At 50.3% G+C, this 22,978-nt stretch overlaps 1 protein-coding gene across 2 annotated transcripts in view; it reads right to left on the bottom strand.

Moving 5' to 3' along the window:
* Positions 1-22,675, bottom strand: part of LOC120386920 (discoidin domain-containing receptor 2-like) — a 146,001-nt gene extending 123,326 nt beyond the window's left edge. The window contains exon 1 of one of the 2 annotated variants that reach the window (XM_039506965.1): positions 22,590-22,675. The gene's annotated coding sequence lies outside the window, so the exon portion shown is untranslated. The remainder of the gene's footprint in view (positions 1-22,589) is intronic. The other variant, XM_039506964.1, reaches the window with a different exon arrangement.
* Between the last annotated feature and the right edge of the window lie 303 nt (positions 22,676-22,978).

The raw sequence follows: 22,978 nt of genomic DNA, 5'->3' as shown, positions 1-22,978 counted from the left end.
CTCCCAAATACCACCCCCTCCAACTCTCCCTCACACTCACAGACCAACCCTCTTCTTTCGTACACATACAAGAAACATACATGTGCACAACATTCAGACACACACACACACTGCAATCCCTCCACAAAACACACACACACACTACACAATCCACATACACCACACAGAGACACACAATCAAGCACTCACTCTCTCATACACTGAGCCAACCCCCCCACAGAACAAAGCCAGACACACACCATCACCACCGTCCACACACACCCTAACCCCAACACACAGAGACCCAACTGCAAACCCCTCCCCACACCAATACCACTTTCACACATGCATGAACACACAACACACCAACTCACCACACACACACATACACACACAAAGAAATCTATTCAAGCTGATTCTCAGTCAGGTTGGGAAAGAATGGAGAGGTGGTTATTACCATTTCGGTCTTTAAATACCTGGGAGGTGCCCAGATACTATGGAGATGGGGCTGTGGATGTACCTGAACAAGTAACACTTATATGTGCGTGTGCACACACCCGCATGCAGTCTCACACGCTCAAAGCTGAAAGTCCCCATGGCCCTTATCTGTGGCCATTCCCTGAGAGGGGGGCAAGGCACAGAAAGATCAGAGGAAAGTAAACACTGCCCTGGCAATTTCCATCCATTCCTGCGGCTTCTCTCCCTAGGGTCAGCTATTAAGACTGTTGAGTTCAGCGCTGTGCTGAGCCAAGAGGACACAAGGACCCAGCAGCCAAGGATCTTACAGTTGCAAGGCCTGATTTTAATCCAGCCACAGCCTGGTTTTCTTTAATACCTTCAGGGACAACTGATGGCACTTAGGTTGATACAAGGCAACTTCCGTTGACCTAATCTCATAGTACAGACCAGGCCTATTTGTACAAATACACTCAAATTTATCTCTGGCCAACGTAAGCACCCCACCTCCCCCCAACAGCATGGGGCCATGCTCAACCTACTGAGATAGACACAGTACGAGTGTAGACACCGAGTGACCTCTGTCCACCCTAACAGTCCTCCAGCAACTGTCCCACAATGACCACTCTGGCCACAACTGTGAACTCGACTGCCCAGGTGTTATGGAGACTGGAAGCCCTACCCCTCTTTAAAACTCCTGCATATTTTTGAAATGCCTTTTCTTGATTGCCCCCAGCTTGACAAGCACACCTCCCAGCTCCCCTGTGCTGTGTGCAATGGCCCGACCGGCCATGCTAACTCCATGCACTGGGTGCACCCCCACCTGGAGTCCGCAGAAAATACTGGCTCTCCTGGATCGGTGGGGCGACGAGGCTGTGCAGGCACAGCTACACACCAGCCACAGAAACGTGGACACCTATGAACAGATGGCGCAGGGGATGCTGGTGAAGGGGTCTGACAGCAGTGCTACATGAAAGCAAAGGAACTGCACCACACATACCACAAAGCCAGAGAAGCCAACGATCAATCTGATGCTGAGCCACAGACTCGCCTCTTTCACAGAAAGCTGCGTGCTATATTTGGCAGAGACCCCTCCAGCACCCTGCAGACCGCCATGGATACCTCTGAGAAGCCCAAGACACAGAACCCTGCCATGAAGAGCGAGGACGCAGGGGGAGAGGACCAGCCCTACCAGGATCTTGTCAGAACTCCACTGGTCTAGTCAGTCCCGCCAGCCAAGCATGGACAAGCCCCATAAGGGGAGGAGGGAATCCTGGGTAAGCATGTGCAGGCATTTTTCCTTACATGTTTCACAGTAAAGGTGACACCCAGCCCAATCCCAAGTGAGCCAGACAGAAATATGGACTTTTCATTGTTTTATTTGTATGAGAAGTTGCAGTACACCAAACAGAGGTAGAGTCATCTGCTTTTCATTCCCCTGTTGGTTTAGGTGGGGAGCAGTTTATGTACAGAGGGATGTTCTTTGTCTCCTCCTGGGAGAGCCTGATGAGACTGTCATAGAGATACTCTGCACTCCGCTCCTGAAAGGGTAAGCTGTGTCCCTTAGCATCACCAGTGGCATTTCAATATCACCAGTGGTAACCTCCTGCTTGCAGCTTTCTGAAAAGACCTGTGCTCTCAGAAGATGCAAGTGCTGTCGACCTTTCCTGACCAGCCCACATGGACATCAGTGAAGCATTCCCAGTGATCCACCAACACTTGCATAACCGCAGAAAGGCAGCCCTTTCTATCTGATGGCGTACCATCTTCGCCCCCAACATAGTTCGGGAACCCCACTGCTGCGAAGCCATCCACTACGTCCTGCACATTGCCCAGAGTCACAGTCCTGCATAGCAGGAGATGATTAATGGCCCTACACACTAGCATGACAACTGCCCCCCACTGTGGATTGTCCAACTCCAAAATGATTGCCCATGATCGGTAGCCATCTGGTGTTGCAAGTTTCCACAGTGTGATCATCACTCGCTTCTCCACTGTCAGTGCAGTTCACATTCTGGTTTTCTCTTCACTGGAGGGCGGGGGCCACCTCGGCACACAGATTCAGGAATGTGGCCTTCACATTCGAAAGTTCTGCAGCCGCTGCAAGTCATCCCAAACCTGCATTATGATGTGCTTATTTTTTGGGCCCAGAAACGGCACGCCACCATCTGCATCTCCTCCGTGAACTGCACCAACAACTGTGCCTTGATTTTCGCTATGCCCCTCAGCAAACTGTCCTCAAAGAAACAGCCATGCCCCCCTCACTCTGACTCTGCAAATACCGGAGGATTGTTCATCCTGTGTTTGCAATGTTCAAGACACTAGTGCGGAACTCTGTGGGTGCCATGCTTCTGTCGGAGATGGCAGACAGCAACATGTGCTGTGCAAGATTGGGGGATTTAAAAAAGAAGTGAAAATTATAGGATATAGATGGCGTTATCAGGGCTGGATTAATCTTTTGTGGGCCCTGGCACCCAAACCACGGCCCTGCCCCCTGCTCCACCCCAAGCCTCCACCCAGCCTCTTCCCCTGAGGCTCCGCCCATCACTTGCATGAGGGGGGTTGGAGAGGAGCGAGCAGGAAGTTAGGGGGCAGAGAGGAGTGAATGGCAGTTGGGGCCCCGGGGCCGGGCGCAGGTGGATTCGGGGGGACGGGGCCATGGTCCGGGCACCAGGGTCCCTTCTGAGTGTGGGCCCAGCGCCATTGTAAACCCGGTACTGGGCATTATGGGCTGGAGAAAGTTGCATGATGGAACTTGACCCCATGCTCCCAGTCACTCTTGCATGATTCACTTCTGCCCCACCACGCACTGTGAACATTTCCCATAAGACAGTGTGCACCATACGATGGCGAGCTGCACACTGACCTACCTATCGGCCGTGCATTGCGCTTTGCATCAACACAAGAACTCCTGAGAAGGATGCAGAGCGCTGACACAAGCAGCCAAGTGTGCATGCACACGACCAATATACTAACTGCGGCAGCTTTACAGCGACATAATCTGCATCGACCAAGATTTGTAGTGTAGACATGGCCGCAGTTGCGTGAGTAGCTGTCTTTGCCAATATACCAGGCAGTGGGGTCACTATTAGACAAGAATGGCACCCAAAGGTAACTACCTCATCCCCTAAGCAGCCTGTACTTCACTGTAGGACTCCCGGGAAGCCCCCAGAAGAGATTAAAGATGCCGTCTTCAGTTAAACCCAAGACTATCGCTGCCTCCTCATGTGACTCCACCATCACACATGAGGCAACAGTTGGTAGGAAGAACATAAAAATGATAATTAGGAATTGTTTAAGACCACTTTACTAAATTCCCCCAAAGCCATATTCCCACAATCACGAAAGAAGGCTATAATGGTACGTTCCAGAAAAACTCAAAGAAAGCTAATGTTGCACCAATTTTAAAAAAAAGAAATGGAACAACCAGGGAATTGTAAGTCTGTCAGACTGACGTTGATCCCAGAGGAGATAATGGAGGAGCTGATATGGGACTTGACTTAAAGGGGGGGTAATGTAATTAATGCCCATCAACATGGGTTTGTAGAAAACAGACTGTGTCAAATGAACCCAATATCTTTTTTGGAGGCGATTACAAGGTTGGCTGAGAAAGGTGCTACGTAACGTACTTAGAGTTCTATAGGGCATTTGACTTGGCACCTTGATTGAAAAACTAGAACAGTACAAAATTAACATGGCACACACTGAATGGATTACAAACTGGTTAACTGACAAGTCTCAAATGTATCTGAGAGGCAACAGGACCTTCAGACAGTAACAAGTGGCAGGGGGGGGGGGGAACACTGGACACGTTCCCATTCCCTCCCCCCTTCCCCCCAATTCAGGGAGCTGAATAAACTCCATCAGTTCTCTGGGGTACTTCCATAAACTCCAATCATTACCTTAGTCTTGTCTGGGTTACATCTCTGGAAATTATCCCTCATCCAAACCACAGTACCTGGTAGGCATTAGGGACAGGGAATATCTTCCTTTGGACGTTGTAGACATTGGGTTTAAAGACAATCGTAACAATAGTGGAATAATGAGCGAGCATAATAATATTACTATTGCAGCCCTAATTAATTCAGCTGAACTCAGGAATCACTTACAATTCCTTTTTATTCTGAGCAATGCAGGCCAAGGTCCATCACTTTCAGTATCTATTTTGCAGAGAATGTTTAGCTACTGAAAGGGTTTTGTAGCAATTCTTCAATAACTCCAGAACTTTCCATCACAAACATTTGTTAACACCAAGAGTGCAGTTAAGTACGAGGAAAGGAACTATGTTTTTAACACCATCAACAGTATTTTAAGCAACAGACCGAACGGTCTTCAAGTTTTCTGTAATAACTGGCTGCCAGTAAAGAAATGGGTTAGTCAAGCACCTAGGCAGGCTTTGCCAGTGCAGCCATGGGACTGCCACAGGTCTTCATGGTTTCAGAAAAATCAAGCACAGGTCCTGCTGATTAATCAGTAGCAACCCCTGCGTTTTTCACAGCACAAATCAAGCAGTTCCAAAAAACACTCTAAACATTTACTGCGGCATTACCCGTGCGGCTGCATTTCATCCAGTTCCATTAGTTCATTCAGGAAAAATACACTTTGACCTTCCTAAGTAAACACAAACTATGGCCTGTCATCACAACACATACTCCAAGCTTCCCTCCTCTAACTGCTCTGCTATGAACAGTAGGACTTACTCTCAAAGTGCCTCTGCGCCTTCCATTCCCAGCCATAGGCAGTTACTTTCCCGTGTGGTTTCACAACTGCTGTGCAATATACAACACGCAGATCTAATGCAAGGGAGTTTATTTCTCACAGCAGCCCAGGCTGGTCACCAGGCACCTCCACCTGCCTTCAACCAGGCAATGCTACTCCACAGTCATCCAACCATTACTCAGGTGGTATTTAAACTGTTCCTTGCTTCTGTCCAGTTCACCAGTGTAGGGCTTCATACGCAGGGGAACCAGAGGGTAGCCTGGGTCAGTGTCTCTCAACCTGTCCAGACTACTGTACCCCTTTCAGGAGTCTGATTTGTCCCCCAAGTTTCACCTCACTTAAAAACTACTTGCTTACAAAATCAGACATAAAAACCACAAAAGTGTCAGGGCACGCTGGTACTGAAAAATTGCTGACTTTCTCATTTTTACCATAATTGTAAAATAAATAATTTGGAATATAAATATTGTACTTACATTTCAGTGTATAGCATATAAAGCAGTATAAACAAGTCATTATCTGTGTGAAATTTTAGTTTGCACTGACTTCACTGGTGCTTTTTCTGTAGCCTGTTGTAAAACTAGGCAAATCTCTAGATGAGCTGATGTACCCCCTGGAAGACCTCTGCATAGCCCCAGGGTACAGTACACTGGTTGAGAATCACTGCCCTGGGTCACCCGGAGTATCTATTGGGACAACAGCCTCATTAAGGTCTATTGTACAATCCGGAGAAAAAACGTTCCTTGTTGCAGTTTTTCAAATAGACGTGAGTTTCTCCTCGTGGGAAGCTGAGGCTATTCAAAAGCATCAGAAACGTTAACTGACAATCCTGCCTCCTGCCAGACACTACAGAAAGCAATACAGGCTGCCTGGCAAGTTGAAGCAGTCTGTGAAGTACAACAGGACAAAATACCTCTTGACGAGTGGTGTTTAGACCAAGTACAGGATCAGTAGCGGCCCTCTGTTGCCCCCGAGTTATCTGCAGATCTCCCAGCCTGGGGGTTAGACCCCCTAACGGGTGCCAGGTACTTGGGAGCAAAAGGGACATCTATAGCTTTGATCAGATTAGTTCACTGGACATTGCCCAGAGGGAGCACGCTTTGTTCCTGATGTTCTTGCACAGTTCCAGTTTTGTCCCATTCCCAGTCTCGGCAACCCACGGAAAAGCCATGACATGAATGAAATCATCCATCATCTGCTTCACATTGGCGCATTGCAACGTGCTCTTTATCCTATGTCTAGTCTCTAAGAATCAGGGACAAACAGGGCAGAGCTACAGAAGGTCCTAAGGAAGCTTGTCATCAAAGCACCATTTCTCCATTCCCGGACAATCATCATGTTTTGCCAAAGGATGGCAGCACTTTTCTTTTGCCAATTTCAGTCACTGCCATTTGATCTTACATGTACTTCCATGGTCTCGCTGCTCTCCCCAGGATCAGGGTAGCAATAATATTTGAGGGAAAAAGGAAATTCACTTCTCTCCCCGCAGACAATTTTTCTGGTTAGGGTTCTGTACAGAGAGAAAGATGAAGCAAACTCAGAGTGATAGCCCTTCTGGAGTAACTTGGATTCAAAACAAGCACAGATGTATGGTGCCAGGGAAGACAATCAAGCCTGGGCCAAGGATGAATGCTATCAGGTATACTGTCTCATCTCACAAGAACGTTTACAGCTGATGAAGATGGCCTTAATGGAAAACAAGTGATGTCACTGAAACAAATATCAGATTCTGATTGGAGCCCATTGGGAATTCTAATCTCATGCACTGGCATGGTCAGTGGATGTACCCCCTGGAAGACATCTGTGTACTCCCAGGGGTATAGATACCCTGATTGAGAACCACTACCCTGGGTCACCTGGAGTATCTATTGGGACAGCAACTCCATTAACATCTACTGGACAGTCTGGAAAAAGAAAAGTTCCTTGTTGCAGTTTTTCAAATAGATGTGAGTTTCTCCACGTGGAAAGCTGAGGTTATTCAGAAGCATCAGAAATGTTAACTGACAATCCTGCCTCCTGCCAGACACTACAGAAAGCAATACAGGCTGCCTGGCATGTTGAAACAGTCTGTGAAGTACAACAGGACATTTGTGCTCATATGACACCCATACACTAATTCCAGGCATCCCCTCTGCTTCTCACCCAGTCTCAAGCATTGGCAAAGACCTGGGTCCAAGTGTATATCTTCTGCCCCCACAACTTGCACAGTCAGAGAATCACACTCTTTTCTGGAGGGATTTTGCTGACTCCATTCAGGGAATGGGTACCAGAAAGAGCACAGCCTCCATGACCTGGAACGCAAGGGTTTGCTGAGGTCTCACAGCACTGCTCCTTCAAACATGTCTGACGGGTTTCTCGGGATAACTGGGAAGACACTCTCAGCCCAACCCAGAGAGAAATTCTCCTGTTGTGGGTAGAGCAACATTTCCTCTCTCTGTGGGCACTGCCCACCAAGGGGGAGATCCCCACCCCAACTTGGCCATGGAAACTGACCTGCTCCTGGGGCCCTTAAAAGAAGTCTCCCCACCCCATTCAGGGCTGAGGCTGCTAGCACGGCAGGGTGCATGGAAACCCTGCCCTACTGCTTCCCTGCAGATAAACAGAGGACTCCATTCACCACCATGGCCCAGCTGCCACCTTTCACCAGCACTAGTCCCTGCAAGACACACATTGCAGCTGCTCAGGGCTCCCTTCTGCTGCCAGATGAGTGCCGGGCTGTGCCTGCCAAACCCCTGTGTGTGACTGGCTGGGCCGCCAGGAGCATTTCTGAAACATTTTTTTCACATCCTAGTGAAGACCCCTGGCCACAGACAGTGCAGAGCAGGGGCAGTCGCAAGTGAACATGTGTTTTCTCTCCTTTGAAATCCCCCTAGGGCCCCTCCCACTCATTTTAAAGCCAGTCACCCAACAACTGTGGGTTGGTTTGTGCAGGGGGCAGGCGAGAAGGGCTGTGCCATTGGCCAGAGCAAAGCCAGTCGCTTGAGTTAAAAGAGCTCGGTGGGGAGGGTTCTGCGCTAAGGAAAAGCATTGCCCTGGGATCCACTTCCGCCAGCTGTTTCAGAATAACAAAGCAGGAGGGAATTTCCATAGCAAAGCGTTAGCAGTGGCCTCACAGGCTATGTCTACGCTGCAATGAAAAACCTGCAGCAGCTGACTTGGGCTCATGGGGCACCCCAACCGGGGTATGCAGAGCTGTTTAATTGCAGTGTAGACTTCTGGGCTCAGGCAGCTCTGGGGCCCATCCACCTCACAGGGTCCTAGAGCCTGGGCCCCAGCCCGAACCTGAATGTCTACACTGCAGTGAAACAGCCCTGCAGCCAGAGCCCCCAAGTCAGCTGATACTGGCCAGCCGCGGGTGTAGACGCCCCGAGTGTCTATGGAACGTCAGAGCAGCAGAAACAACGGCCTGCTTTGCAAATGTGGAAATGGTGCTTTCCCGGTACTGTATCATTTAGCCTTTGGCTTCTTCCAGGGAATCCCAGCACCTACAGGCATTGCAAAGCAGAGTAGCTACCCTCTGTGGTCTTGTGCCTGGAGCCCAGACAGCAGCCTCTGTGCTAAGAAACAATAGGTCTCTCCTCAGTTTTCTGTCTCCCCAGCACAGCCAAGCAGGGAGAGAGGAAGCATGGGGTGGATCTGTGGGAGCCGCATGGTAAGAAACTTTGCTTTCTCTATATGCCATCATCTCCTCTTGGGGAGCAGCAGCCAATTGTCCCTTGCTGGGCTGCAGAGGGAGAGACAAAGAGAGAACGCTGCCGCCTTCACACCGTCATTAGAACTCAGCTCTGCAGCCCTGCCAAGCACAGAGGACAAGCGCTGAGAGCCAAGTCGCCTTCACGGATCCCTGCTCCAAGACGCAGCTAGTGAGTGAATTTCAGAGCCTGGATTCTTTTGGATCCTTAGCAGCTCTGGGATTCCTCTTCCCCATCTGCACTAAGCTATAGGTATATTTCAGTGTCACGTGCCAGTCCCTAGAGCGCCTCCAGATTGAGTTACAGAGGCATCCTCTTGGAAACTACACAGAAACCTTTACTAATGCAGAGTCGCTGCCCGATTGCACAGTGGGGCTGCCCGTGTGAAGCATACACCTGCGCATCCACAGACTAGAGTGGCTACCCTTTGGTTCCTGAGAACAATTCATGTTTGATTTAATGGCTAGAAGCCAACCATACATGGCTTGGATCCTGGCTAGCTCAAGGTCCCTAGCCCTGGTTCAGATCTCACTTGTGCTGGTTTCTCTCTTGTATCTCCATTGCCTCCTGAGTCGCACTGGTGTAAAGAAGACAGGCCCCGGCTCTCTCCCTAGGCGCTGGCCAGGCAGTCGGGGCCACGTGGGACATTCTAATGGCACAGTCATTAAAATCTGATCAGCAAAGGACAAAGAAAGAGACACATGGGAAACCTTAACCTGCTGGTGACCTATCTGAAAGGGACCCTTGTGGGGATCCCAGAAGTGGGCTGTTAATTGGAGAGGAAATTGTTTCTTCTTTGAGAAATGTAAATCGTTTCAGTTAAGCTAATGGACGAGTTGAACAACGCACAGACGCTCCTGCAAGCTATGTGGTCACAGAACTTCATAAGAGAGGATCTCAACCGTTTCCTTATTGTGGACCCTATCATCTGACTGCTGCTACTTCACCCTCTATAGGGCTTTTCATCTGCAGCTTCAAAGCACTTTAAAAAGGGGTCTTAGTTTCATTATCTCTATTTTATGAGTAGAGAAAAGGCCCAGGGGAAGGAACGGACCCAAGGTCAAAAAGGGAATCAGTAGCAGAGGCAAGAACAGAACCCAGCTTTCCTGACTTAGTTGGGAACTCTCTCCACTGAGCTACTAACAGATGTCTTCTAGACTACTATCCATAACCCATCTTGCCCAGCCCCCATCTCCCCTCACCTGTGAATTATGTGTGAATAGCACAACTACCATACACCAAACTATACATCGAAACCTTAACTCTGCCTTCATGGACGTGCCAGGCCCACAGCCTTCCCCCGCCAAGCAGAGTTGAGGTTGTGATATGGGCTGTGGTGGGTGTGTGGTCAGTACGTTTTGCCTCTAGCAGAGGAGCAGAAAGGAGGTTCACTTGGGGGTGAGGGGGTTCATGTTTCATCCCTTTGCCTTTGTTCCACACAAAGAACTGGTCACAGATACATGACAAGAGCCAATATTGTGATGGGGGAACCACAGAAGGGCTGGAATCTGATTGGGTAATTGACTGCTCACTGTTCTCCAGCTATAACAATGTGATTCTCCAAGCTGCTCCAGCACATGGAGGACTCCACCCAAATACCTGAAGTTCTGTGCCCTGACTTCCAGCCTCCCTGGGGTTGTATTTTGGGGAAGCCCTCCCACCATGCTCCCGGAGCAGACTACTTTCATAGATTCATAGACTTAAGGTCAGAAGGGACCATTATGGTCATCTAGTCTGACCTCCTGCACAATGCAGACCACAGAATCTCACCTGTCTTCAGGGAGCTGCCTGGTAGGGCCAGGGCCTCTCTAAAACTCAGGCCAGGCTTTGGGGTGATGGTATTAAGCAGCTCTCCCCATCACGGAGCAACATAAAGGGCTACTGTAGTAGTTCTCAGGGTACCCAGGACTGAGTCACCTTGTTACCCCCTGCCTCTAGTGAGAGGAAGCCTTGCTTGTGGTGAAGGGGTGAAGCTCCCAGACCCCACTAGCCTGTCAACCACTCAAGCACTCTCTTCTGGGCTCTGCCAGGCCTAACTTTGCTCTGCAGGTTAACAACAGGTGCACCCCAGTCCCCGAGTCCCTTTGAAGTGTTCTCCTGTGATAGCCAACCCCCGATACTGGCTACTCCCAGAAATCTCAGCTCCTCTGCCCCCAGAGGAGCAGTGTGCCCTGGTTACCAGTTTTACCTTAAATCACTGCTCCTGTATCACACACAGCCCGTGTGAGCACTTATAAATACACCACCTTGGGTTTATTAAGAAAGAATAGAGCGCTGACAAGAAACAAGAGAGAGTGGTGGAAACAAGCGGCTACAACACAAAATTATAAAATGCAAACGTAGATCTACACTTGATTAATAGTCAATTTTCTTCTCTAATAAAGCTCCTGTTCCCCAGAGTTCAGCCTGCTGCAGAAGTGGCTGGCTTCACAGGAACCAGGGTCCAACTTTTCATGAGAACAACCCTGCTTCCCAAGAAGTCTCCTCAGCAAAAGAATACTGGGTGCCTTTCTGCACCCTTTGTTACACTGAACCAGTTTTTTGCCTTTATTCACAGGCAGGGAGCTTCTCTGCCTGTTGTAATGTTCCTTTTTGACATCCAAGTGGTTTAATTTGTTTGCAGTTGTCGCTGATGGTTTGCTATTGATAATCTTGGAATGAGTGGGAGGTGCAGAGCTTAGGAGAAGCAAACGAGCTAAGAGCTATAGGAGACTAAAGAAACTAACTTGGGGTACGTCTGCACTACGAAATTAGGTCGATTTTATAGAAGTCGATGTTTAGACATTGATTTTATACAGTCAATTGCGTATGTCCACACTAAGCGCATTAACTGGGAGGAGTGCGTCCTCACTACTGTGGCTAGCATCAACTTACGGAGCGGTTGGGATTTTGAGTTAAGCTCCCAATGCCTGATGGGGCAAAAACATTGTTGCGGGTTGTTTTGGGTACACGTTGTCAGTCACCCCTCCCCCCGTGAAAGCAACGGCAGACAATCGTTCCGCACCTTTTTTCCTGGGTTACCCGTGCAGACGCCATACCACGGCAGGCATAACCAAGTGCAGAATGGTGGTAGAACGTGCCTTTGGACGTTTAAAAGCTCACTGGCGCTGTTGGTCAGACCTCAGCACAACCAACATCCCCATTAAAGTATCAGAGGGGTCGCTGCGTTAGTCTGGATCTGTAAAAGCAGCACAGAGTCCTGTGGCACCTTATAGACTAACAGACGTATTGGATGCATCCGATGCAGTGGGGATTCACCCACGAAAGCTCGTGCTCCAATACGTCTGTTAGGCTATAAGGTGCCCCAGGACTCTGTGCTGCTTTAACATTCCCATTGTAATTGCTGCTTGCTGTGTGCTCACTTATCTGTGAGAATAAGGGGGAGACGTTTATGGCGGGGGGGAAGTAGTGGCAAATCACCTGGCGTCCGATTTTGAGCAGCCAGATACCAGGGCGATTAGAAGAGCACAGCCAGGCACGCTGCGCATCAGAGAGGCTTTGAAAACCAGTTTCATGACTGGCCAGGCTATGGTGTGACAGTTGTGTGTGTGTATCTCCTTGATGCAAACCCGCCCCCTTTGTTGATTTTAATTCCCTGTAAGCCAACCACCCTCCTCCCTTCAAAATAAAGTAACTATTGTTTTGAAACCATGCATTCTTTCTTTATTAATTAAAAAAAAATGAGATAACGGACAAGGTAGCCTGGGTGGGGTGGGGGAGGAGGGAAGGACAAGGCCACATTGCTTATTGTAGCCACAGTAAAAATCAAACTGTTTGAATGACAGCCTCTGTTGCTTGGGCCATCCTCTGGAGTGGAGTGGCTGGGGGCCTGGAGCCTCCCCACCCACACATTCTTGGGCGTCTGGGTGAGGAGGCTATGGAACATGGGGAGGAGGGTAGGCAGTTACACAGGGGATGCAGCAGGGGTCTGTGCTCTTGTTGGCTTTCCTGCAGCTCCAAAAGACACTTCTCATCGTGTCCATTTGCTCCCCCATTATCCTCAGCATCGCATCCTGCCTTCACTCTTCGCGCTCACTTAATTCTTTCCTGGCCTCTGCCACTGAATGCCTCCATGCATTAAGCTGTGCCCTATCAGTGTGGGAGGACTGCATGAGCTCAGAAAACATGTCATCGCGAGTGGTTTTTTTCACCTTCTAATCTGCAATAACCTCAGGGACGGAGATGATAGGGGGAGCGTAGAAACATTCTATGCTCTACGATTCTGGGGGGACTGCATGGTCACCTGTGCTGCTGAGCTCGCCACGCTGACCAAACAGGAAATGTAATTCAAAAGTTCCCGAGGCTTTTCCTGTGTACCTGGCTAGTGCATCGGAGTTCAAAGTGCTGTCCAGAGCGGTCACAATGGAGCACTCTGAGATAGCTCCCAGAGGCCAATAGCGTTGATTTGCGTCCGCACTACCCCACATTCGACCCAGCAAGGTCAATTTTAGCACTATTCCCCTCGCCGGGGAGGAGTACAGAAGTCGATTTTAAGAGCCCTTTAGGTCGACGGAACGGGGTTGCTTGTGTAGACGCATTCATTATAAAATCGACCTGTGCAGGGAGACTTTGGCAAACTAGTAAAGTGCCTAGAACCACTATGGCTTATTGTTAAAAAGCCACCTAGTCAGCAAGCTGTAAATTGGTCATTCAGCAATCTCAGTTTGACCAAGGCAGGAGGGGAGGGGGTTTTGGGTGCCACGGAAAGGGCAGCTTGACCCTGCATCCTTCCTGATAAGAATTGTGTTGAAGTTGCTGATTCCTGCTCTTTTAATATGCATGTATGTCTATTGGGGTCTCAGAGCTGCAGACTCTGGAAAACCCACACCTGGCTAATCAGTAATCAGAAGGAACCTCTTGCCTGAAACTGCTCACTTAACAAGGTTTCTTTAAGGGACATGTCATTCTATTACTAATGTATAAATAAGGGGGAAAAGCTTGAGATAGTTGGACTCGTTTGGGGACTCTTTTGGACTCTCCCTCTGGATATATCTTGGGGTCCCCACCAGCAGACGGAAGATTTGGCCACCGGAAGCCTGCCACTCTGTCACTCGAGAGCCACACGCAGCTTTGGTAATTATCAAGGGTTGGGGGTGTTTTACTAATCTTGTTGCAGACGTGTGTAAGTGCTTGAGACTAAGTAAAGTTTAGCTTTAAGTGAAAGCACTCTTGTGTTGTCCTGTTTGTGCCAGCCATCTATCGGTCGGACAGCCATGTCTCCCCTGATTTATTTCCTGACACCTCCTCGCACAGAGTAAAGTTACCAAGAGCTTTGGGTTGTGGGGAGGGATAGCTCAATGGTTTGAGCATTGGCCTGCTAAACCCAGGGTTATGAGTTCAATCCATAGAGGGGGCCATTTAGGGAACTGGGGTAAAAATCTGTCTGGGGATTGGTCCTGCTTTAAGCAGGGGGTTGGACTAGATACCTCCTGAGGTCCCTTCCAACCCTATGATTCTATGAAAGAACCCTGGGTAACAGACCTAGCACAGCTAAATTTGACCTAACCCTGTAGTGTAGGCCAGGGCTTAGAGTTTTACTTAACTGACTTAATTGTTAGTTTAAGTACTAACAGACTAATAAACAAAAGGATAATAAACAAAGAACTAAGAACAAAGAAGCTTCCTTGACATCGTGGGTCACCCCTTTTATAGAGCTTGAATGCTTGAGCCCTCCTACGTCCAACCCACAAAATGTCAGGGTCCACTTACTCCATCGGCTGGTAGGTTTGTACGTATGGATGACATACATGTACATATTAATAACAATTAGTTCATTCTCACATTTGTTATTTCTGTCCTAACTGGTTATTTCAGTTATTTCTGGTTATTCTTTGTGGTGTACCTGTTAAGTTTAAAAGAGGATATGCTATATGAGCTGAGAAGTCTGACCTCTGAAAACCTTCTCTGCCTCCAAGTTCATACATGGTTTTGAAACAGACTTCCCTGCAGGAGTGACTTATCTGCTGTGATCTGTGAAGTGATTTTATAGATTCCTGAGTTACTATCTTCTGGCATTCCTTCAAGAGACTTTGGAGAGCATGTTCCTGCTTGAAGGTGGGTATTCATGGGGACTGCAGGGTAAAAGGGACACTTTCCGCAACACCAATAACAGCTGCTAAGTAGAGGCGAATGTTTTCCTCCCTCTTACAGTCAGAGTTTTAGCCTGTGGAGCTGTTAAGCAGAACAGGAGCAGCTCCAGCAAGGAAAACAAAACCCTTCTGCAAAGATGGGAAGTCCTGGAGAATTCCTTATAACCCCACCTGCTGATGCAACAAGCCTGATCTTGCTGTTCTTCACATTTCAGCTGGCAGAGATAACTATACACTGGCTGTAACACCAGACACAGTACAAGCCACCTGGGGATTGAGGAGCACTAAGGCTGGCAGAAAATAAACAGCAACTGGGAAATTCACAAGGCCATGACAAATAGTACAGAACAAACTCAGATCCCCAAGAAGGAAATGTAAAGAATGCAGGCCATACTTGCAGGATAAGAGACTTTTTCCTGGGAACCAGTGACTCTGAATAATCAACTGTACATGAGCTCCCAGTGTGACGCTGTGACCTAAAGGACTAATGTGATCCTTGGATGTACAAAAAGGGGATCTCAAGAAGCAGTAGAGAGGTTATGTTACCTATATATTTGGTACTGGTGTGACCATTGCTGAAATCCTGTGTCCAGTTCTGGTGTCCACAAGTCAAGAAAAAGGCTGAAAAACTGGAGAGGGTTCAGAGAAGAGCCACACGAATTATCCAAGGATCAGAAAACATGCCATGTAGTAATCGAGCTCTCTCACAGGGTCCCCTCACCACTAGGGGTCCCCCTCTGGCTGCTCTGGGGATTAAGTTCCTTCCAGGTCCAGGATCCGCTTCTACTGCTTATTGTACACTCTGTTGCCACTCTCCCTCTCTTGCCCCAGGTGCTGAGGTCTCTTCTTCATGACTTGGCACGCCGGCCAGGTCACTATCCGTGCATCCCCCTTCCGGGGTACCAAAATCTCTCCTGACAAATGGGCTCAGGCATCTTCCCATTCACTGCCATTGCCTCACTAGCTGGTAGGGGAACCTGGGTCCACTCTCTACTCAGCTCTAGTCAGCAGCCAAGGTCTGCACTCCTATTCCTTGCTACTTTTCCCCTGAGCCTTCTCTTGCCTTTCCGGCTTCCTCCCTTTCTGGGTTTGCCAACCTCCCAACTCCCTCCTAACTATGGGCTACCCTCTATAGTCCCAAACACACCTCCCTGCTCCCAGGAGATGACTGCAGCCCCCTTCCCTGCAGCCCCCTTCTGCTCTCAGCTCCTGGGCTTTATACAGGCCCCTCCTGTTCCCATCAAGCTGAGCCTCATTTAATCAATCCCTGCTCCTGGCTCCTCCTCCAGGTACAACCTGGGCAGTTGATCAGCCCACCTGGCCACCTCCTTAACCCCTCAAATCTTGTGTGGAGTGGGCACCCCAACAAGCTCTTTGAGACTGACAAAGGAACAGTTAAGGGGGGGACTTAATCAGTCTCTCAGTACCTGGGGAACAAATATTTTATAATGGGCTCTTCATTCCTGCAGACAAAGGTATAACAAGTTCCAATGTCTGGAAGCTGAAGCTAGAAAATTCAGATTGGAAAGAAGGTGCAAATTTGTAAACACTGGGGGTAATTAACCAGTGGAACAATTCACCACCGGTCGTGGTGGATTCTCTCATCACTGGCAAATTTTTTTAAAAAAGATGGGATGTTTTCCTAACAGACCTGCTCTAGGAATTATTTTGGGGCAGTTCTCTGGGCCTGTGCTACACAGGAGGTCAGATTATATCATCATAATGGTCTTTTCTGTCTTTGTCATCTATGAAATTACGAAGGGAGGGCAGGAGTAGTAGACAACAAGAGGAGGAGCAAAGAAACCTTTCTGACTCCAGTGCATGCAGTCATGCCCCCAGCGATTCTCTGATCGGGGGAATCTCCTGCAGCATTCGGCTCTCAAATCAACCTTCCTTTTATAGAGAATGTTTCTAGCAAGGGGGTGGGGTGGGGGGGTCACAAAGTGAAAAAACAAACAAGCCATAAAAAAAAGTTAAATGTCCCAAGTTGTTACTTTTTCACATGATCTGGAAGGGAAGCATTTTATTATTATTATTGTTTTGAAGTTTTCTGAGAGGTTTTTGAAAAAATTCAACATTTCCAATTTTTCCCTTTTGCCACTGAGAGCACTAAAAATAATGACATCCAGGATTCCATTCTCTTTTTCACTTTTCTTTTTTTCTTTTTTCCTTTGGCCACTTTGTGGCTTTCTAAACATCTCAACTTTAGAAAAATGATCAGGAGGTAGATTCACCGCTCATTTTACCTTTTACAACTCAGTAATTCTTCCAAACTTAGAGCCATGTTGGAAGACACACAGTGGCAAAAAGAAACACGAAGAAAAGAAAAAGTGAAAGAAAAACCCAAACTCTGATCATCATTCTTTCAGTGGAAAAAAAAAATACAGGGGAAAAAAGAAGAGGTGAAAGGGGAAGACAAATGAAAATTTGAAATTGAGTTTCAACAAAAAAAATGGAAAAAAAATGTAATAAGCAAAAGTTTTTGGTGGAAGTTTTCACTTTAGAAAAAGAGGCTTTTTTGTTTAAAAAAAAAAAAGTTTTGAACTAAAAATTCCAACCAGCTGCAGTTTCTCACTCTCATGGTTGTGAAGAAAACCTTGAAAACATGGACAGGTCACCGCTATACATGGTGCTGACTTCCTGAGTCGGCAAGGAAAGCCTGAACCTCTAGCTCTGAGCCACATGAACTGCTCCAGACACCTCAATCAAATAACTGGAATGCAACAGCAAAACAACTAATACCGCTACTGCTGTACTGCGTGTACCATTTATTTTCATATTTTAAATGAAACCATGGAGATTTCTAATTAATTAACAGAGCAGCCATAAAAATCTCCAGCCTCCTACACCAGGATGTCAGAGAATTCAGTGGCCTTGCTGGAGATTTTAGGTGCAGATTGCTGAGGAATATGCGAGCCAGTGGTTGACTATCCCAATATCTTGCCTTTCTATCTTGTACCTGGGGCTATTTCCACGGTCTCTGGTGACTCTCATACACAGGAGCAGCCACAGACAGAACTCTTTGCATGCTGCTAATTATGATCATTAATGGTTTATATCCTGGTAGCACCCAAGATCCCAATGGTGGTCAGGGTCCTGTTTTATGCTGTACAAACACAGAGGCAGAGAGAGTCTGAGCCAGAAAACGTGGTTCTTGAGGAGGACTCAATGAGCCCACGTCTCCCCACCTGTCGGCTGCCGTGGATTAGTGACATAGCTGCGCACGCTCAAGGCACCAGCAGCATTCTGCTCTCCGAGCCACGCAGGTTAAGCCAGCCACCCTCAGCTGCATGTCCCTGTCCAGAAATCACTCTGTAGTTCTGCTAGTGCGTGACTCACAACAGAGCTGCACTGGCCTGGCAGCAGCACTAACGTGCCTCAGTGCCTAGCAACTATGGTACCCATCAGGTGAAGATCTGCGTCCATTACATAATCACACTGAAACGTTAACAGCATGGCCCAGACTCCTAACTGCAACCTGTACGCCCGCGTCCTTACCTCTAAAGCAGTGGTGCTCAAGCTTTTCCAGTCACACCTCCCCCCTTACTAGGGTGACGAGACAGCAAGTGTGACAAGTCCAGATAGGGGGTGGGGGGTACTAGGAGCCTATATAAGAAAAAGACCCAAAAATCGGGACTGTCCCTATAAAATCAGAACATCTGGTCACCCTACCCCTTACCAGTAACAGAATCTGTCTACGCCCCCCATTACTGCATAGCCAAGGCTTCCTCAGCAGCAGAGCTGGGGCTGAAGGTGGAGCTGGGAGAGGAGCTGGAGCTAGAGGCAGAGCGGGAATGAGGGGAGGGCAGGGCTGGGGTTGGGGCAGAGCTGGAAGCGTGACACTCCCTCCCCATCCCCCATGGGGGCTGACACACACACACACACACACACACACACACACACAATGTTCCTCTGTGGGGGGTACTGCTGTGAAGTGTCCTCTCCTGCCTGGACCTGGCGCTGCAGGGAACTTTGCCTCTCACACCCCTTCCGGTGGCCGCTTTCTCAGCTGCGACTACCCGTCCCAGAGGCTCTCTTCTCTGCACTCACTGGGTCTTCTGTATCTCAGCCCTCTGGCCAAGCCACACAACAGTTCAGTCCCCGGCCAGGGTTCAGCTCTACCAATGGTCCTTCACCCCTCCTGGGCTCAACTATAAGGGGTCTTTGCCCCTCCTGCACTTGACTTCAGTTCTTCCCTTGTCAGGGTACTGACCCCCTAAGTACCACCTATGCTGCCTTTCTGCCCCTTGCAGATTTCTCCCTCCCTGGTCCTCCCAGAGCCTAGCTCAGGTCAGGGCTTCTCACCGCTTTACGGGGCCCCATCCCAGGAGTCAGCCCTGCTCGGGCAGCTCTGCTTTCTGGCCACAGCCAGTCCCGACTACTAGACTGTCCGAGTCTAGGAATTCTCCACAGCTCCTCCCTCCTGCACCTCTCCCCTAACTAACTAGGTTCTTTCCCTTGCTTTGCAGGTGATGGAGGTTAAGCCCCATCACAGTGACACAGGATTGAGTATCTAGTGCTACAATACTGCAAGCAGACCTCAGTGAAGGGGTGGGGAGGAGAAGGAGAAGGAGGGGGAGAGAGTGAGAGTGTCTCAGGATCCAGGAGAGCAAATGGGGTGGGGGAATGCCAGGATCTGAGAGAGCAAGGGGGGGCCATTGGGATCTAGGAGGCCAATTAGGGAGTGTGTGTTAGGATTCAGGAAAGAAAGTAGAGGGTACAGAGATCCAGGAGAGAGAGGGACGGGGTGTCAGAATGAAGGAGAACAAGAGGGGAGGGGACATTAGCATCCAGGAGAGGAGGGGATGAGAAGAGCTTTCATTTCTCTCCATTTTCCATTCCAAATCCTTCCCTTCTCTCCCACTCTCCTCCAGTTCTGTCCTGTCACCCCAAAACACGGGACTATATACCTATAACAAGGGTGTACACACACACACACACGAAAACTACAGCCCATGGCCCACATCTGGCCCGCAGGGCCCTCCTGCCCAGCCCCTGAGTTCCTGGCCCGGGAAACTAGCCCCCAGGCCCTCCCCTGCTGTTCCCCCTCCCTCACAGCCTCAGCTCACTGTGCCAACGGCGCAATGCTCTGGGTGGTGGCGCTGCGAGCTCTTGCTGGTCAGCGCAGCTGCAGAGCCATGGCCTGACCCAGTGCTCTGTGCTGCACGGTGGCGTGACTGGCTCCAGCTGGGCGGTGCGGCTGCCTGTCCTGGTGCTCTGTAAGGGGGCAGGGAGGGTTGGATAGAGGGCAGGGGAGTTCAGGGTGGTGGTGGTCAGGGGACGGGGATGTGGATAGGGGCTGGGGCAGTCAGAGGGCGGGGAACAGGGGGGTTGAATGGGGACAGGGGACCCGGGGGGGCAGTCAGTAAGGAGGGGGGATGGATGGGGCAGTGGGGGGGGCAGTCAGGGGCAGGGTTTCCAGAGGTAGTCAGGGAGAAGGGGTGGTTGGATAGGGAAGGTGTCCGTGGGGGGGGGGGGAGGCAGTCAGGAATGAGAGGAGGGGTTGGATGGGGCAGCAGGGGGCAGTCAGGGGTGGGGGTAGTCAGGGGGGTGAATGGGGCAGGGGTTCCGGGAGGGCCATCAGGGGGCGAAAAGCAGGAGATGTCAGATTGGGGGCAGGGGCTGGGCCACACCTGGCTGTTTGGGGAGGCACAGAGGCCCAACCTCCCCTAACTGGCCCTCCATACAATTTCGGAAACCCGATGTGGCCCTCAGGCCAAAAAGTTTGCCCGCCCCGTCCTATAATTATCTTGCCTCCTCCCCCCCCATTCATGTAATTTTGCTCCCCAAATTGGTATTGATGCCTCCCACCGATACCAACCACTGATACAGTGTCAAAACCAATGAGGGTGAGGCAGCATTCCTGGGATTTGGATGTGAAGAGCTCTATCAGTTAGCTAGGTTTTAACATGCGCCATATTGATATTGTCCAGTGCTAATTTTTAAATCAGAATGGAGTCGGTACTAAGCCTTACAGAAATCCAGACATACAACAGAGACTCAACTTTCGTAACCAGACATAATCGTGTCAAAGAACGATATCAAGTTTGTTTGACAAGACCTGTTTTCTATGAAGCCATGCTGGCTGGCATTCAATGTGTTTCTACCTTTTAACTCTTAATAGCTCATATCAGTGGTTCTCAACCAGAGGTACGCAGAGGTCTTCCAGGGGGTACATCAACTCATCCAGGGATTTGCCTAGTTTTACAACAGCCTACATAAAAAGCACTAGCCAAGTCAGCACAAGCTAAAATTTCGTAGACACTGACTTGTTTATACTGCTCTATATACACTGAAATGTAAGTACAATATTTATATTCCAATCAATGTATTTTGTAATTATATGGGAAAAGTGAGAAAGTGACCAGTTTTTCAGTAACAGTGTGACTGTGACACTTTTGTATTTTGATGTCTGATTTTGTCAGCAAGTACTTTCGATGAGGTGAAACCTGGGGGTCCGCAGGACCAGTCAGAGTGTTCAAAGGGGTACAGTAGTCTGGAAAGGTTGAGAACCACAGGCTCATATCAGCTGTCACTTTATTTTGCCCAGTATTGATGTCAGGGAGACAGCCGTAAAGTCTCTGACATGCCAAGAGTAAACTGAGAACTTTACATTAGTCTGACTAAATTAGCCTAATTAATCTGTATTAATCCTGCAGGGCGGAGTCTCTTTCTCTCACACACCCTAACCTCCCCACCCCACTCCCCAGATCATGCAATGTTCCTAACCCCTTAACATTTCAAAGCAGCGTCAGGCCTGACACACTACAGCCTGGGCCAGCCTCGCTGGGGAAGTGTCTTCACTTGCATTTGGCTCCCGGCCACATAACTGGGTCTCATGCCCAGAGTCACTGTCACCTCGTTAGGTCGAGGCAGGGTCAGCGCAAACTGTGTTACTCACCCTGTTGTTACTGGCCACAGACAATGCAATGGAGACAATACAAGTGCTCCTGGTGAGGATGCCCAGCGGGGAGACAAGAAGCCAAGCAGGCTGCACACACACACCCCCACTCCCCCCCCCACACACACCCACACACACCCCACCCAGACACACCCCCACCCCCCAGCAGCGCAGGAACTGTGCTGGCTGCCTGCCGAGGAAAGTCAAGTCCCACCTCGTTGTGTAGCGCGGACCTGGCCACAGTGACGAGCCCTGGCGAGCTCGCGCTGGGTTCTCCCCAGCTCCTGGCACCGCCGGCTGCGTTCAGCCCCGCGCGGGGAGGCAGCGCACAGCAGCCGGCTCCGAAGCGAGGCACGAACCTGGCGGACCAGGGGCTCGGACCCCCTCCCCCTCCCCCAGCCCGCCCAGGGCAGAGTTCAAGCGCCGGCCCCCCGGCAGGGCCGGTCCCGCCGCCAGCGAGCCGGGCCCCTCCGCGCAGCGCCGTGCCCGGAACAGGGGGCGCCGCTTCCCCGGGGCCTCCCGCTCCTGCCCGCCGGCTCCGGGGGCCCCAGCCGGCGGGGTGCGCGGCCCGGGTCCCCGTCCCCCGGCAGGGCTGGAGCCGCCGAGCCCGAGGCGAGCCCCGCGCCGCGCCCGCCGGAGCGGACACCAGGGCAGCGCGCCCCGGCGCCAGGGAGCCGAGCTCAGCGGCGGGCTCGCCCCGACACGGTTTGCGGAGCTGCCCGGGGGGCTGGCTGGGCCCCGCCCGCCTCTCACCTTGGAGCGCGTCCCGCCGCGCGAAGTTGGGGTCCCGGCGCCGCGTTCCGAACTTCCCCGGGGAGTTTTGTTCTGTTCTTTCCTTTCCCCCTTTTCTTTTTTGCATCACATCCCCCTTCCGGCTGCCAGGGGCGGGAGGGGGGCGCCAGGATCCGCTCTTAAAGCAACAGCGCAGCAGCTCGGCGGGGCTGGGGGTCACCCCAGCGATGCCTCCTGCCCGGCCGTGGCACAGCGACTTGCCGGAGATTTAACCTCGGGGTGGACACTGGGGCAGCTCTGCAGGGGCCGGCCGGCCGGTTGTGCCTCCTGTGCAGGGGTGAGGCTGCACTGGAGGGTTGGTCCCTGGGACTGCTCTGTACCGGTGATGGGGGGTACTGCCTCCTAGGGCA

Source organism: Mauremys reevesii, linkage group 19, assembly GCF_016161935.1.
Source record: "Mauremys reevesii isolate NIE-2019 linkage group 19, ASM1616193v1, whole genome shotgun sequence".
NCBI lineage: Eukaryota > Metazoa > Chordata > Testudines > Geoemydidae > Mauremys > Mauremys reevesii.
Note: the sequence above shows the minus strand (reverse complement) of the source record. Positions and strands in the feature narration are given on the sequence as shown.